Source organism: Vicugna pacos, chromosome 10 (assembly GCF_048564905.1).
Source record: "Vicugna pacos chromosome 10, VicPac4, whole genome shotgun sequence".
In the NCBI taxonomy this organism is placed as follows: Eukaryota; Metazoa; Chordata; class Mammalia; order Artiodactyla; family Camelidae; genus Vicugna; species Vicugna pacos.
In genome coordinates, this window is record NC_132996.1 from 4,220,696 (window position 1) to 4,234,588 (window position 13,893).

A 13,893-nucleotide genomic window follows, 5' to 3' on the forward strand; every position below is an offset into this window, starting at 1 on the left:
AAAGCCATGTGGGTGAGGAGGAAATTGCAGCGGCCAGCTCAGCAGAGGTTCTGGGCTCTCAGAGATCATCAGCCTCATTCTCCCTTAGGTTAGCGCTGCTCGTCCACGCCTAAAAATGTTGTAGTTGGCATAAAATGACTTTCAGTGAGGGGAGTGTCATCATTGTTGAAAAGGGATTGATAAAGGTCAGGGAGTAAAATTTGGCCTTCGCCAACATAAAGCAGAGGAAGAGGGTGCCTTCCTCACACCTCCTTCACTCTGCTGCGGCGGGGGCACCTTATCTGCCCGTCAGGGAGGCAGAGATCTTGATACAACCCAGATGCTTCCTGCTGGGGCTCAGGATGCTCTGGGTCCGGTACCTCCCGGTGCCAAGCCAGCTGGGCAGCTCCAGGTCAGGCAGCATGAAATCAGTCCTGGCCTTGAGTAGGGGCTTTCTTTGAAGGGACAGTGGCAGGGAAGCCCATAGGTGTGCGGGGGTTCTGGGCAGGGAGAATTAAGCTTCCAAGTATATCACAGATGTCATAAATGCAGCTCCCAATTTGTTTTACACACAGGATTTTAACCCTGAAGCCAGCCACTTCCTTCTTCACAGGTAATCCCACCTTCTGAGGATCATCAAAGAGGACATTGGTCTTGACCTTGACACTGACAGTCACGGTCCCAAGAATGTCAACAGGGTCACATTCCAGAGTTACGCTTTTGATCCCTGCGGTGTCCTACACCTCCCGCATCACAGTTCTCCCAGGAAGAGCTACCAAGCCCGTTTGAGAGGATGTGTGCAGGAGCCTGCATCTGGGGGCTCCTTGCAAAGAGTGGATCCTCACCGGATTAACTACCAAGAGCAGACGTCAGGCAGTAATGTGCTGCTGCAACGGGGAAAGGAGTCCAATGTGAAGTGAACTCAACTTTGATTCTTCCAGAGTTGACTGAGCACTTTAAAGGGAGAGTGAGGGTGTGTGAAAGTGGCCTCAGTAGAACCAGGGACGTGAAAACCTACTAAACATAGGCGGGAATTGGGGGTCCGTGTGAAACTCACCTGGGTATGCTCACCGGAGCTTACTGAGCTTAGGAGTCCACCGTCTCACGGAGGCTGAAACACAGGGTCACAATCTTCAGGCATTGGTTGCAAGGAGCAGTAACTTCTTTTGGTAACCTTGAGTTTTCCTACTTAGATAGGCACTTACGAGGGGCTAGAGGCATCCGAGGGATGCAGCCTGGAGACTGTTAGAAGCTTTGTTAGTGTTTTGTTTAAGCCTTTAGAGGCCAAAGTTAAGGCTTAGTCAAGAAGGGGGATCAGAGGAGCCTGTTTGGAGTTTGGTGAAGAAGATACTCTTGCCACCAGCGCTGTGTTTAGGCTGGCGTGATTATTACCCACCACTGAGGCAAGACGGTTCTGAATATCCTACTCTCTGAAGTTCCTGCCTAGAAACCCTCTCAAGGAATCCCTGGACTCACCTCACTTTTTCCAGCCGCTGACGGATCACAGGCCTTAATTTTCAGATGTCCTGCCTTGAAACTATTACTTTGTATGATGTGCGTTTGTGAATGTCTGTTTCGGGGAGGAGAGTAGGTCTGGTTCCTGTTAGTCTATCTTACTTCTATTCCTTGATCTTAAATCTCTTTCATCTTACGTTAGTCACTTCAGCATTCTCTTGATTTTGGTACTTGCATGGTATGTTTGTATAATCTTTGGTTTTTCACTTCCGTACATCTGTATATTGAAAATTGGTTTCTTGGAAGATAAAGCACGCCCCCCCACCCCCAGTTGTTGGGGGTCGTTTGGCTTCTATCTCCCCAGGAACTGTTGGCCGTGGTCAGTTGTAACAGTAAATAGAACAGAATCCTAATGTAAACATAACATCATTTTACTGCAGGGCTCTTTCTGTTGAAGGCATTGCCCAAAGTGGGGGGAGGGGGGGATCTGAGCTTTAAAAAACTTAATAATTTTTTAAATTTAAAAAAAATTGGATTTTTTAGACAATATATAGCAGTTACATAGTTTTTTTCCCCAATCTGACAATCTTTGCCTCTTAACTGACTTTTTTTTTTAATTTTTATTCCTTTTTTTTTTAATTTTTATTTATTTTGTAGGGGGAGGTAATTAGGTTTATTTATTTATTTATGGTTTAGAGGAGGCACTGGGAATTGAACCCAGTACCTTGTGCATGCTAACCATGCACTCTACCCACCCCCCTAACTGACATGTTTTACACCTTGTTGGTATGTTTGGATATATACTTATCATTTTTTCTTATTGTTTTCTACTTATGCCCCATATTCTTTTTGCTTGTTCATTTTTTCTGCCTGGCTTTGAATCAATCAATTTGTATTTTTAGTTTATTATTAGCTTATTAGTTATATTCCTCTGCCTAATTTTTTCAGTTGTTGTCCTAGGGTTTACAATATGCACCTTTCATGTATTACTGCCTAACTTTAAAAAGATACTATACTACCTTGTTCACAATATAGGAGCAAACATTTTTTATTTCTGTCTCCCATTGTTTTTGTTGTGCCGTCATGTCATTTATATTTACACTCATTAAAAACATCTAATTGTTGTGTTAACTATTTACAGTTTCAACAATTAAATGCCGTTTTGAGAATTTAGGGAAAGGAAAAATGTCTTTTATATTTACCTCCATTTTTAACAATCTTTGAAATTCTTACTCTTTGTGTGGATCCAAATATCTGGTATCATATTTCTTCTGCCTGAATAACTTCTCTTTACATGCCCTTTAGGAAAGTCTGCTGACAGCTAATTCTATTAGATATTTCTGGTCTGAAAAAGTATTTACTTCACCTTAATTCTAAAATAATTAATAGACTTTATTTTTAGAACAGTTTTCTATTTCAAGAACAATTCAGAGATACTACAAAGAGTTCTTATATACCCCTCGTCCAGTTTCCTACACACATTAGTGTAGTGCATTTGTTGCAATTGATTTTCTGGTAAAAACTGAAAAAAAAACAATAGCAATGTGATGTTATTAGATAAAGTCCATAGTTTATTCATTTTTTTTTAGTATTTACTTAATGTTTTTTGTCCAGGATTCACTGCAGAATATCAGATTGCATGTAGTCGCCATGTCTCCTTGGTTGTTTTAGATTTTACATGTTTTTGATGACCTTGAAAGTTTTGAGGAATTCTGGTCTTTTTTTCCTTCCATAGGAAGTAAAAGACCTTTATTTCAGAATACACATATACACACATATCGTATATTATATATATATGCGTGTGTCATGAATTAAGTACTCTGAACCTTTAAAACTAGTTTGTATATTTGGATATGAAAAGGAATATCTTTATTCATTTGAAACAAACAGAAAATTCTATATAGTATGGTTGTTAGACCACATTAAAGTTGACAAAATAATGTATGTTGGGTGATATAATTTGTCTTTAAAAATGGAATGAAAGAAATCTAGAGTATTCAGTAAGTAACACTGAGAGCCTACTACACAAAGATGCTAAAGAATGTTTAACATTTAAAGTCATGATATATGAAATCGGCTCTCAAGTCCTTTACACATAGTCTAGAAGGGGAAACATACATAAATAAGCGGTTATAACAGAGTATAGTGATTCCACATTGGAAGTTAAGTACCAAATATGGAGACAATGCAATGGAGGAAGTCACCATCTTTATTTGAGATGGAAGAATCAAGGAGATTATACTTTGATGTCTTGAAGGATAAATAGTCGGTCATTAGGTGAAAAATGAATGAATATTCAATGCGGAAGATGCAGCTGGTACAGAGTGAAGTACAAAGCGTTTGGAAAATTATAGGTAGTTTGTTGGAACCATGTTAGTTAACTTAGATTTTTAACCTGGAGCTATCATGAGATGTTGAGATACTGAATAGGTTTAGTAGGGAGATGCATAGTTGAATTACTCCAAGTCACAAGTCAAGTGCAGTACTCCAAAGAAAAGATGTTAAAAAAAAAAAAAACAAACTTGAACTAGAGCCCGAGTGCTGGGCATTGGTAGGTGAAGAAAGATGGGACTCTCCTTAAAAGGTAAAATTGACAGGACTCGGTACTGTAATAATTGTGCGAGGTTGAAAAAATAATCCAAGATAATGCCCAAGTTTGTCTCAACCTGAATGGTTGGTGCTTCTAGTAATTAAGAGAGGGCACCTGGGAGAAGTAAAAGGACGAGGAAGAAGAGACTTAAGAAGGAAAATAATGAGTCAGATTTTTTTAAACACTCAGCTAGTGGGAGATTGACATTGTGTATTCAAGCCCAAGGAGCTGATGCAAAATCAGGATTAAACAGGTGGCTTTTAACTCTTACAGCAGATGTCTATTCAGTCTCCTCTCTGATGCGCTCACATTCCCCACCTTAGCTCAGTGCACCCTAACTCTGCATTTACCGTCTTCCCACAGTCCCAATGCTGACAAATCGCTAAAGCCGGAAGACGCAGTAGCACTTTGAAATCACTTTGAAAGTGATTTTCAAAGTATTGTTTTCCCCCAAAAGTTGGAGAAGGGGGAACATCACTAGACTCTCTGTTCATCCACTTCTTCCAATTTCACCTACCAGTGACAGCTGAAGCTCTGAAGAATAGGGTGCCAGGATTTGTGAAGCATAAGGAGATGTGATGCTCTGACAGCTCTATGACAGCTTTTCGCAGGCAGGTTGCTGTCCTGTGAGCTGGAGCTACACGGGATTTTATTCTCTTCAAAACAGAAAGTAGATGAAGAAATTCTCAGGCTTGGACAGATGGTTGAGTTGATTAAAACATCCTTTTTCCACGCCAGTCTCTCATTGTTGTGACCTGAGTTACTGGCCATAATCCCCTTGCTGCAAATCTGGATTCCTGACCCTCTTGCTGTCTTTGTTAGTTTCTATGAATTTCCAGCTGTTTTGCTTCCTGCTTTGTTTCTCTGACTTTGTGTGCGTTATATTCATGCCATCCTTCCTTGAGCTGACCTAAAAAAGTCTGTCCACATGCTCTCCTGTACCTAACCTCTACCTCAACACTCAGATGACGCCAAGCAGACAAACACCCACTAAGCCAGTTCCCTTCTCAGGCTACACCCCATAATATGACTGTGGCACCAATTCTAACAGAAGCTGATCCTGGATGGTCGTGAAGAATGGGGGTACAGGTACAATCATGGCAGTTGTCAGAGCCACGATTTCCTGTGGGTCACCGACTTCCAATTTCACTTTTCATATGGTCCATGGAAGTATTCAGTTCTACTTCTTTTTTCTAACATTTGATTTTCCAGAAAAAGAAATCTACTACCTCGGAAAGAAATTGTCTGCCGAAGTCTTGGTATGAGTTGAGAGAGGTCTGACCCCTAGGGGAATACTTTCCAAGTTACATTAAGGAAACTGCAAATATAAAATGCAGAAAGTCACGAAACCAGAAGTTTGATTTGGTATGGTAGCACCATGAGAGTCGCCTGTGGGTATATATTATACTGTATTACTAGTTAAATTATACAATTTTGCTGAACGTAGATGCAATGAAGGATATTACCTTCTCACTCAAACATCCCTCTCACTTAACTTCTGTGTCCATCATATTTTAGCTTTTCCTAAAGCTTCTGGTTTTCCTAGAGTCCCTCTTCCTAAATTTTGCTGCAAATTAAATACAAGATGCAACACTTATCCAACATTGGATATGTCATATTTTTTCAAAAACATGTAGAGTTAACCTATAGTTATTATAAAGTGTTGAGGTACTTAACTTTAGTTGTGTTAACAATTTTAGCAGTGTCATATAATTTTCAAAGCACATTCGTATCTTTTTTTTTTGTTTGTTTGATTCTCACATAGTTTCTTAGATTTTCAGGGTAAATATTTCTATTCTGGCCCTGAATGAAGAAATTGAGGCTTATAAGAACCCGTTCCAATAATTATAAGCATTCCATAATTTAAAGTCACACACTCTGACATTTACTATTCCTCTATCTTGTACTATTATTTTTTTGTTTATATTCTTTATATGTACTTTATTATTTATCATCATTTACTATACTATATATACAACTTACATACCTTATCTTTGTATACTCCCCTCATACTCACACACACACACACACACACACACACTAGAATGCAACTAACATAAACTCCATTAGATAAGGAGTTTAGTTTACTTTCTTTGCTTTAGTTTTCCCAGAATAAAAAAAAATGCTTAGAATAATAGTAGGCACTCAATACCTATTTATTGAATAAATCAATATAAAATTGAATGAGAACCTCTTATTAGTAATAATATCCATCTGGAAATGGTGAACAGATAAACTGTAGCTAGCATTTACTGAGCACTCATCAGACGTCAAACACTGTGCGCATATCAGTGATCTCATTATGGAATATTTCCGAGCGGGTGAGAGAAAATCATCTCCATGGGCCTGAGTCACAAATTCACTCTTGTTAGCTTTGTGGCCTCAAAAAAGTTACAGAATCTTTAAGATTCAGTTGCTAATTTGTAATATAAGGGTGATAAAACACCTAAACTAGTAAGACTTTTTGAGGATAAAACTTGCAAACCTATGGTAATTGCTTAGTTAAGTGATGCTAATTTAAGTAATTAAGCACATTTAAGCCCAATGTGCTCTGTGCACCCAATGTGCTCTGTGCACCTCTATGAACAAATGAGAAATGTGAAGTGTAGTGTGATTAAGAAATTTGCTGAAAATCACGAGGTAAATTGTGACCTCATATCTTTCTGACCTCCAAGCCCACACTCTTAACCTCAACAATACATTGCTATTGTGAAAACAGTTTTAAAATCAGGAGAAGATAACACCCATGGCAAAAAGAACAAGAACATAATATTCTACAAACATCCTAACTGAATATTATACATGTATTTCAATTTTAAACGTATGTTGTCTGTTGAATAGGATCTGAGTTTCCTAAGCTGAGAACTAAGCATAGTGTATTCAAGAACTTGGTTAAATTGTCCCATTGCACGGGGCCTGCATTGCAGCAAATATTCATGGAAATAAATTGGCCTCCTACTGGGACTTATAAATAGTTTTACTGAACAGAAATTTCCATTGAAAAGGCATTTGCTACTTAGGGTTTTATCAGCATGTAATTGAATCTCCCAGTCAGGAATTTAAATCTTAAACTTGAAAAGGACATACCAGATACACAGAACATATAACAATACATCAATTGCACACACGTCGGCCATTATTTGGATTAATTCGCTCAGTGTACTCTCTCTCCTCTTCTCTCTCCCTGTATTCCTCTCCCTCCCTCTCTCTTTCTCTCATTCTTTAGTTTGTCAGTTTATTAAAGTGCGCACATTTCTAGGTTCTAGATTCCTAGAAACTTGAGAATATGTACATGAATGATTACTGAAATTATTTTTCCTAAGACTGTATTTACAGCAATGACAGATAAAGAACAATTTCCAGATAAACACAATGCAGGCAATATTGATGTGTGGACGCACACGCTCATGGTGGGGAGTGGGGAGAAAGAGTTAGAGAAGGAGTGTGGAGGGGAGAGGAAGGGGCAGAGAGGGAGAAAGTAAAATCTAGAGAGCTAGAGAGCGCGAGGGCCAGTAGGGGGGGGGAACTCTTGAGGGAAAGCATCTCTTGGGCATGTTTGCGGAAGTCTATAGCTTAGTTGCCTGGAATAAACACGCTTGGCTCTTCTCTTTTCCTTTCCCATAATAGGGTCAGTGAGGTGAGCTCTTATTTACAGAAGAAAATGGTTCCAGGAAATTGGGTAGGTGGTTACAATGGACACTGTAACCTTAGCCCAAAGGTTACACATTTTATTCTTGAAGAAGGAGAGAGAGAGAGAGAGAGAGAGAGAGAGAGAGAGAGAGAGAGAGAGAGAGAGAGAGAGAGACTGATTTCACGTTATTTCTTCCTACCTATATCTTCCTACCAAGAAAAAAAAAATTGACTTTACTGTTCCCTTGAAGTATATTCTCATTTGATTTAAATGTTGATTAATGTTTTCTTTTCATAAATTTCAATCAATTCTTATATGGGCATTTTTTTCCCAGTGCTGTTTGTGTATTGTGACTGATTTAGCTGTATTACTAATTGTCATGAGGAATATAACCTGTCAAAAATCATTCATATATAGTACATGCAAGTCAGACTTTTTTTAAGTAAAAGAAAAATCTGAATAATCAGTAACATTTTGACATTTTAACATTTAAGTGGCTTACGTAATACTTGAATAACGACTCTGTGTGTGTGCCCTATAGAAGTAATGCACACACATATGTATACATACACATACACTTGTGCACATGCACACACATATACCTAAATGTGGTTGTGTGTTCATCTAAAGCCCCCAAACCACAATTACGTTGTGTCCTTTGGCTTACTAAATTCATTATGCATTCTAGAATGTCACAAGAGTCTAGAATTAGCAATAAAAAAGCAAGAGGGTATTCAGTGATTCACTTAGCAATCAGGAGTTGGATGGCATTGAATGCCCAAGGAGTGTCATTCCAGAAATATCTTAAAAAGTCCTGCTCTTTGAGCCTGTGTCACAAGTAGGCAATGCTATGTATAGAAAATTCAGTCCCACATGGGGATTGACAAAAGAAAGACATGAAAATAATCCACTTACTACCGGTATATTCCTGGCGGTCTTTTTATATACAAATGTAACATATGAAGCAGGTGATACATGCCTAACACACAGTTATCACTTAGTAAATTCTACTTAGGGAGGAGAGCTTCACAGCAGGTAGGAGGCACAAGATTGTGAGTCAAACTAAAATCTCAGTTTCAACGTGTATCAATTATACGAGTTTGGGCAATTTATTTAATCTTATCTAATGTCTTCTTTTTTCTTCTTAAAAATGATACTAACAATGTCAGCCTTACAGACTTAATGTAAAAATTAAGTATCTTATATGCAAGTCATTACAATCTCTGGGTCATAAATTGTCTCTTCCATCATCAGCATCATCGCCATTATGAAGATGTTTTACCATTTTTTTTTAGATTAGGTATAGTCAGAAATCAGTTAAAACTGAAGAATACCAAAATTGAGACACCCAGCAAGGGCATTATTAGAAAGCAAGGTCAAGAGTCAGAAACATGGGAAGATTAAGCTATAATTACATTAAGGAAATTTAAAAAGACAGGCTGGAAATATGGTGAACACTTTTGGAGAAGGTAGAGCCAAGTGGGGACTCCAAAGCAATGGCCATTGGGAGGCCTGAGGCTCCCATATCTAAAGTGTGTGTCTTCAGTGACTAGAATTCCCTTCTCGGTTCAGGCATCTGCCTTCAGGTTCTCTGCCTTTCTAAATAGCTAAGCAATTTTTAGACTTCACTTACCACTGGTATATTCGTGTTGGCCTATTTATCTGCAAATACAACATCTAAAGGTTGCAAGATTTTATATGTATGATATTATACATAAAAACATTCTTTAAAAATAACTACAGTCTGCCATTTTCACTGACAATATGAAGTGTGTAAGGCATTGAATTCAGTAGACTGTTTCTGGGAACAGAAAGATACCAGGACAATACATATTCTGAAGTCTACCCTTTGGTGAATAAATTATTTAGATTGTTCTATTCCAACCAAAAAATGATCCTAGTTCTAACCATTCAAGCCCAGCCTTCCTAGAGCTGACCTCTGGGGCCTTACTTCCATCATCATATTAAAGCTTGGCACCGGGTCACACACTTCATACAAGTGTGATGAAGGAAGACGTGTACCCTCAAAGTAGGCGAATGGTCCAATTCAGCCAAGGTAAGCATTTTCCTTCTGTACATCTTTCCTTTGAAACCATAAGCTGTTTGAAGGTGTCATTTTCTGCTGTTATGGACCCTGCTTCTGATGCATATTTAATGGAAAGTGAGAATTAGATGGAAAATACAATCTACTCAACAGCCACCTTCCTTCCCACGAAGAGTATTAAGCTCCACGCACAGCGACTTACGGTTATTTCATTAAATGCAGGTGATTACATCTATAAGATTATTTCTTTCTGTTAATGAAAGGAGGACAGATTCCCAAAAGAATACAGGCCATCGCTTTTAATAAAAACAGCAGACTGTAATGATCTATTTATAGAAATATCAGTGATTATAAAATGTCTGAAAGCTTTGTTCCAATCACACAAAGCATGGAAATAAATCATCTCAAGATTCACTTTTATACATTGGAAAAAAATCTTGCCGAATATTTTACAACCGTTGGAATGGAGATAATCACTAAACAAAGCTGAATCATTTGGCTTTTACCAGATTAGAAACATATTTTAAACTCAGGAAATATTGAGCAATAGAATTCCAGACACCATTTTCCTTTCTCAGGGGAATACTGTATCAAGCTGCGCTGTTGTACAGGATGATATGTGGGTGTTAAAAACAAAGCTTGGGTGTTCACAGTGAAAGAAAACAAAATTGCAATGACTTCTTCAGAGTGAGTCTACATCTTTATTCACAGTGTTGAAGAAATAGCAAAAAGGAAAATAAATGTCTTGAATGATAACGTTCCTTCTGCGAAAAAAATCAAAATAACATGAAGTAATTGATACAATTATATTTTCTGAGCCTCTGCTTTGAAATTTGAATATCCCAACTCATAAATGGCTTGTAAATAATTAATCCAGAAATCTGTTCAGCTCCCACAGCATACACAAAAGAAATGCACTTCATTTTGAAAGCAAAACTTTTTTTTTTTTTTATGTCCGACAAAAGGCTAAACCTTTGAGCGGTGTAATGGATCACCGTGGGAGGCTTTACTCAGAGATGCGTAAAATGTACGCATTTTTACCAAAACGGTGTTTATGAGATCCTATTCACCCTGGGTGTACATCTGTTTAGGTTATTAAAAAGTCAACGCGTCTAATGGGCCGCCGGCATGCAGCTAAGTTTTAGTCAGCGTTTTCTGTTCTGTGCTCCACAAATCACAATAAATCCAGGAAAAAGTCAATTGTTAACACCTCTCAACTCTACCACTGCCCAGTCGAGAAATGCAATAGCTAAAGAGTCTCCCATTTAGGTGAGTGAATTAAAAAGGTTTAGTTTAGATAGGATTTAGATTTAACAGTTCCTTCCACACAAGCTGAAACGTTATCACACTATCTCAAAGTTCATTCCATAGCATCAGGGACTTCATTTCAGCAGTTTTAGCAACAGACTCTGCAGATTAGAAAGATCTATTATAACCGAGTTGCCTAGAGGCAAGAAAAAGGGAGACTGGAGGCTTGCATGTTCCACCATAGTATTTGGATTCAGGTTGCAAATATTTGCTTATCATTTATTTAGAGGTTTGCAGCATTTGCGTTTATTTATTTGGAGGAACGATGAACCGGAACAGTGTATTAGTCAAGAGCTTCCTTTTTGTGGGCTGTTGATAAATGACCAACCTGGCTATGAAAGGAGAATTTGGCTAGAGCAAGCAGATGGCAGGAAGCAATCTGAACGTCTTCTGACTGATTAATCTAACTGTTTAATACGGGGCAAGATTCTGGGTGCAACAGTATTGAAGGCTTCTAGGCTTAGCCTCTGGTATTTCTTTTGAGAAAATCAGGACTACTGTGAAATCTCCCAAGCACCTACTTCTCAAGAAGGAACGCAGGGAAACTAAGTAATGTTGGCAGTGCCTACCTCAACCTTCACCTACTTTACTTATATGTAGAGCGGCATTTAAAGGCGTTGGAAATCCCATCAAAAGCGTGGCAGTATCTGCTACTTGTGATGGTGATAAAAAAAAAAGTTGTGATGTTAATGTTACAGAAGGTGCAAAGCTGAATCCAAAGTTACTTCAATTCATACATCTACAATCGAATAAAATGAGAGTCTTCTCATAAAATTCCTAGAGCAATGGTTCTAAACCCTGGCATCAAGTTAGAATCACCTAGAATACTTACCTAAATTATCAATGTCCAGTGCTTTTCTTGCAACAATTCTGAAACAGGTTGTCTGAGAGAGAAACCCAGCAGCAGCAAAATTTAAAAGCTCCCTGTGCAAAAGAGCTTTGACCCTGGGCGTTCTTGGGCACTACGTAGAGTGAACAAAGTTCTAGACTTTATAGAAAGTTCTAGACTTTATAGAAAGTTCTAGACCTTACAGAAAATGTAGCGCATCTGAATGTCTTCAACCTTCATTCTACTTTCTCCCTTTTGTTCTTTGCTTAGAAAATAAAACCCTGAGAAAAGTGTATGGAATTTCATACAATTTTGACCACCCTAATGACAACTGTGTATTTATTTCTGTATCTGAATAGTTTTCTCTGAAAGAGAGCAAATAGGTTTCCTCATTATTTTCTGCAGTATCTGAATTTAAGTACAGCATGGAGACTTTGCAATAGTAAGTGACAACATGAACTGCAAAACAAACATCGTTTTTTTCTCAGGTGCACAATCTCGGCAATTAAATGCATCTTTCCATGCTTATTGTTTTGCACAATATGTCCTTTTTCAATTTACATTCAATATATCTATGCCTTTATATTTAACATGCCTCTTTTATTAATATCATACAGTTTGGAAGTTATCTTTTTATCCATTCTTATAGTTTCTGCCATTTAATTAGAACTATTATAGTCCATTAACATCTGTTAAAGTTTGATGTAATTATTGATATGTTGAATTTTATTTTACTATTTGTTTTGTTTCTATCCAGTGTTTTCCCCCCACCTTTTTTTTTTTCCTCTTTTCCTGTTATTTCAATTAACTGGCGGGGAGGGTGTTGGTAGGAATGAGCTATTTTGTTTTCATTTATCCATTGGCCTTTTTGATGCATTTCTTGACATGATGTGTTAGTAGTTACTAAGGAATTACAATTGCTTGCAATTACTTGGAGTTAATAATGTACCATTTCAAGTAAACTTTGCAACCTATAGGTTTATCACCCCACTATGCTTTTATAGTTGTCTTTTTATATATATTACCTCTACAGCTGTCTTAAAATCCAAAATAAAATGTTATAATTTTTTTCTGTGAACATTGTATGTATTAAAAGAAAGTGAAGGATAAAAATAAACCTTTTAGATTTGCCTGTGTATTTTTTATTTTCAAAGGTCTTCATTCCTTTCTGTGGATCCATTTTCCATCTGACTGTATTTCCTTTCAGCCTGAAGAACTACCTTGATCATTTCTTGTAGAGAAGATCTTTATTTTATTTATCTAAAAAGTCTTGATTTTGCTTTATTGTTGAGAAATGTTTTTTGACTGAACATAGGATTCTGAGTTGACAGTATTTTTTTTTTCCTCCTCCACTTTGAAGACATTGTTCCACTGTCCTCAGGACTTCATGGTTATGAATGACAAATCTGTACTCATTCAAATTGCCATTCTGTAGGCAACACATTTTTCTCGGGCTGCTTTCAAGATTTTCTCTTTATCTTTAGCTATCCGTAGTTTAACTGTGACGTGCCTATATACGTGGCTCTATTTATATTAATAGTCCCTCATTTTCACTGCACTTCATGGACCTATAAATTGAAGTTTTCATTAAATATGGGAAATTTTAGAATTTATTTCTTCAAAAAAATTTTCTGACTTAATCCCTTTCTAATCTACTTTTGGAAATTCAATTACATGTATGCTATACTTTTTTGTATGGTTCCCACAAGTATGTAAATTAAATCCATCTTATTTTTTCCCTCTGTACATGAGATTGGATAATTTCTTTTGATCCACCTTCAAGGTTACTAAATATTTATCTGTCATCTCTATTCTGTTGTTAAGTATATCCTGTATGGGTGTTTGGTTGTTTTCTTTTTTGTCATTTTAGATAATAATTTAGCAAATCTAGAACTTGGTTCACTTTTATTGTTTCTGTTTCCCACCTGAGATATTTTTGTGCATTATAAGCATACTTTCCTTGATGTCCTTGAGCATCAAATGATCACTGTTTTAAAATTTTGCTAATTCCAATATCTAGGCTACCTCAAAGTTTCTGTCTCTTATTTGTCTTTTCT

General features: G+C 37.3%; 1 pseudogene; it reads right to left on the bottom strand.

The window, feature by feature from the left end:
• Nucleotides 1-277: 277 nt before the first annotated feature.
• LOC140698625 (ganglioside GM2 activator pseudogene) lies at nt 278-792 on the bottom strand (annotated as a pseudogene).
• Nucleotides 793-13,893: the final 13,101 nt, after the last annotated feature.